We start from the raw sequence: 4,420 nt of genomic DNA, 5'->3' as shown, positions 1-4,420 counted from the left end.
ATACATTCATAATTAACAATATAAAACAATCTGGTTCGTACACATTTTTTTAGATATATCGCAAAATAGTAGATAATTTCTAGAATGTTTCTCTCTCTGAGGATATTTCAAATTTTTTTCGGTAAATTTAGCGTTCGCAATTGGCGCTTTCACGCAATATACCCTGAACGTTGCGACGTCCTTGGCGACTCATCGATATAATTATTAAACGGAACGTTTTCTCTCGGGGGGGCTGACCGGCGAGGGAAGTATGGCGAGGGAAGCCGACGACGGGTTCGGTGGAGTCCCACACCACACCCGGTGTATCCTCCGGTAATGAACGCAGCCACCTTGAACTGGCAAACGGATGAGCGGCCAGGCATAGGGAGTCTGTAAGAGCGAATCTGAGAGAGAAAGAGAGGACAGCCCCCGAAGAGTAACGGGGGACACGGTAGGTTAGGACGTGGGGGAGAGTAGCGGCGGTGGCTACTAAAAGGGGTTGTGTCCTCTATGTGATGAAAGCACCCTTCCGTGTCCCGCTGAGGCTCTCTCTTCGCGCCGTCGCCACCGCCACCGCCGTCGCCGTCGCCGTCGCCGCGCCGCCGCCTCTGCTTTGGTTCCTTTTCTAATAGATAGAGAGAGAAAGAAAGTGCCCTTGTCCTCCTTCTCCTTTTCCCTCCCTCCCCTCCCCCTCTCTCTCTCTCTCTCGTCGTTTGCGCAACGTCGTCCCCCTGGCCTTCGCGTGCACCCACACACCGTATATTCGTCGTGTCGATACGTGTCTGCCAGTTTCCACATATTTCTACCTCTTCTTCCCTCTCCCTCTCTATCATTGTGTGCCTCATGTGTGTGTGCGTGATAAGCCCAGCAGCAGCAGCAGCAGCACCAGCAGCAGCAGCAGCAGCAGCCATTGACGCCTCGGTGATCTGACGCGATTATACGTCAGCGCGCGCTTCTCTCGCCGTATTCCCTCTTTTCTCTCTCCTTTTTTCTGGCTTTCCTCGCTTTTTGTCCCTCACGAGCTTCACGCCTTTTTCGCGGTTTTTCCAGCCGCCGCCGTCGTCGCCGCCGCCGCCGTCGCCGCCGCCGCACCGCAGCTGCCGTGATTAGGCTGAATCGCGCGTAAACGGTGGCGGGCTTTAGAGCTGCACCCGAAGACAAAAATGGAAAACGCTACGAGGCGCGCCGATGGTATTTTCATCGGGCTGCGGACTACGAACAGAGACTAGATTAAGATAACACCGCCGTCGCTCCGCTTCAATCCCTGAAAAGAATAAAAAAGTTTGTCATCTCGTCGTTCTTTGTGTTGACGTAAATACGAATATATTCCGACCGTATTCATAATCAAGATGCCGGACGAGCTTGAAACCTTTATTCGACCAGTACACGCACAAAAGCTATTTTTTTTTAGCTATTAAACCTCCAAATTTACTTAAATCATTTTTAAACAGATTTTCGTTTGATCAAAGAACTACTGTTCGTAAAACATGATCGTAATACGATTTTCTCAAATCTATCTCATCAAACTTATCTTTTTCAAACTTATCTTAAATTCTGATAAGTAACAAATCCAAAATCAAAGATTTTACAATTATTAAGTATTAATATTTAATTTCTTTTTTATATCTTTAATATTTTAATTTCTAGTATTTATATATAATCAAGATACTGCGCACCCGTATTTAAAATATCGCACGATTAAGATCAAATTAGTCGTTACAGCACACACGGCCGCGATGAAAGCAATAGAAAACATGGACACCCCCAGAATCAGTCTCCATTTAAACTTTCCGAAATCCTCGTGATGTACGAGAATGTACAAGGTAACCGGGATCAGCGTGGCCAATGTGGATATACATACACTGCCGACCAAACCGGTGAATAGATCGAGCTTCGGAATCGCCGCTGCCAGAATACCTGCGAAATACAAGGATCCCACTTTAGCTCGGAAAATTTCTGTTCACGGAGTAACAACGATGCGCGTATCGATTAGCGTAATTAGAGCAAATTAAAGCGAGTAATGCAGTTAGTAACATTGTAGTAACTCCGGAGTGATCCCGGGATCAAACGAGACTTCGACAAAATTGAGCATCTACATCAAATTCCGCGAAAGTGGATTCCTGAACTTTAGTAATATCTGGGTCCAAAGCGAATCGTAATCGGACGGATTGATCGATCCTACGGAGTTAGTCGCTTCGAGATAAAGAGAGGGAAGGAGATTCAATCCACCGCGGTCCATCGAGTTTGGCCGAGTTTACCCTGAAGCTAAAGAGAGAGTAGGACAATGCGCGAAAGAGGTTTAAGGAGAAATTATCGTTTACATGTAATGGTGGTGATGCTGAAACGAATGATCAGATCCCAGAGAAATGGTGTCCCTTTGAAGATACCTTCTTCAATGGCCGGTATGGCGTAGCCGTCATTCAGAATTCTAATGGGCATGTAACACTGCAATCCATACGTGAAGTATATTGCCAGCGCTTGCATTATCAGAGCCGCTAACGTCGGTCTAAATAATCGATGATACGGTGAGATATATGTATTAATATTGAAAATATTTAGAAATCACGGACTTGCATTCATTGATTGCATCAATGAACACTTCTTTCTTTCTATAAAAATATTTACGTATAATACTTTTTCTAAATCGCAAATTTCTAAATCTTGATATTTAAATATACTAATTTCTATATTTGGAGCTTAGCAATAATTAAATTAAAGATAACATTTGCAATTTATTTATTTTTTAATTAAATTTATTCAGAGAAAAGAATAAATACACATAGTTTTTTGTTTATTATTCTTTACTACTATATATATTGTATTTAATGTAGAAAATAAATTTGTAATATTAAATTTATGAAAAATATATGAGATTTATATATTATTTACTATTTTGTAGTAATATTTTTTTAATAAAGTTTATTTTAAATTTTGTAATAAAGTATTTTATGGACAATTAGACGAGGAAATGTCATATTATTTTCTTACGATTAAAAGTCACGAAATAATAGCAAAATTTAAAATTTTTTTTGCACGTCTTTGACAAAAAACCCCTATATTTTTAATAAATTCTGTATTACAAATTAATTTTTTCTACACATTAAACATAATAATAAATAGCATCTAAGCAAAAACTATATCTATTCATTTCCCGCAAATTTTGCTTTAAAACTGATAATTTATGTAAACCTGTCTCTTCTTAAATGACATTCTAATCAAATGAATCAACATATCTGTTATATAATAAAAAAAATAAGATAAATGTTGCGTATTTACTAGCATCATAATTTTTATAGTTAATGGAATCACACTTATATTACCCGTCAACCACCTCGTGATTACGAATAAAATTGCCAAGCGCAATTGGTCCCCACTTCAAATAACCAATAGCTCCGACGAAAATGTGTATTATGACCAAAAATGCCATGCCCCAGTTCAATACTCCACACATTTGAATGTAATTCCAAGGTTTTTTCATACTATGTTCTATCGCCAATATCTGAAAATATCGTATTTCAACATGTCATTATAAAATGCGTGTTAATTATCGAAAATGAAAACCAAAGTTCGGAAAATTACTTTAATTTACTTATAAGTTACTTTTTATTATAGAAATTGAGTATAATAAGTTTAAGTATTTTATTTTTTATATTATATTTTATCATTTGCTCCAATGTTATATTATTTTTTACACTCATTTCTATAACGAACAAGCTAAAAAATAATTTATTAGTAATTTAATTTATAAAATATCTTTGCCAACCTTAATAAAAGATCTATAAACAATTAATAAAATTAATGATTTAAACACCATTAAAATTAATAACTTATAGAAGATTAAAATTAAAATTCAATTTATTATAGATTAAAGACTTACCACTCCCGGCGAACACATACTGAAGAAAACCAGGCCGATGAACTTCGGATATAAGTCTACGTTCGGTCCAATCGTGACCCATTCGTCGCCAATTCCATCTTTCAAAGCGTACACGATTCCAATAAGCCCAGCGGCTATGAGCAAAATATTCCCGACAATAGAAATCGGTGCGATGTCCGCTAAATTCTTTACCATGTTCATTACAAAAAGAAGTGGAAATATCATGAGCGCGTAGTAGCTTTGACTGATGACTTTTTCGGTATCTATACATTCTTGAATTGTACCGGCAATAAATACGACGTAAACTGAACCAATCCCAATGTAGCATGCTAACATAATAACATCCACGGAGAGTCTACAAATGAATGAAAATTCAAACCGCTCTGTTTTTAATGTTTAATTAAAAACTCATACCCGTTTCTATTAATATATATAATTTAATTTTGATAGTTCAACTAACTTCATGTTTTCCTTTTTTTCTAGTTCTATAATAAGAACTAGAAAAAAGTAAAGAGTAAGCTGATCCGCCATTAAAATTAAAGTTTATGTTGATACAAACGGGCA

The 4,420-nt window shown here is 37.7% G+C and overlaps 1 pseudogene; it reads right to left on the bottom strand.

Annotated features, from left to right (window-relative positions):
* Window positions 1-168: 168 nt before the first annotated feature.
* Window positions 169-4,420, bottom strand: part of LOC108747691 — a 20,362-nt pseudogene continuing 16,110 nt past the window's right edge.

The sequence above is a fragment of the Trachymyrmex septentrionalis genome, unplaced genomic scaffold (genome assembly GCF_001594115.1).
Source record: "Trachymyrmex septentrionalis isolate Tsep2-gDNA-1 unplaced genomic scaffold, Tsep1.0 scaffold20, whole genome shotgun sequence".
Classification (NCBI taxonomy): domain Eukaryota; kingdom Metazoa; phylum Arthropoda; class Insecta; order Hymenoptera; family Formicidae; genus Trachymyrmex; species Trachymyrmex septentrionalis.
The sequence above is the reverse complement of the archived record's forward strand: the minus strand, read 5'-3'. Positions and strand labels throughout refer to the sequence as shown.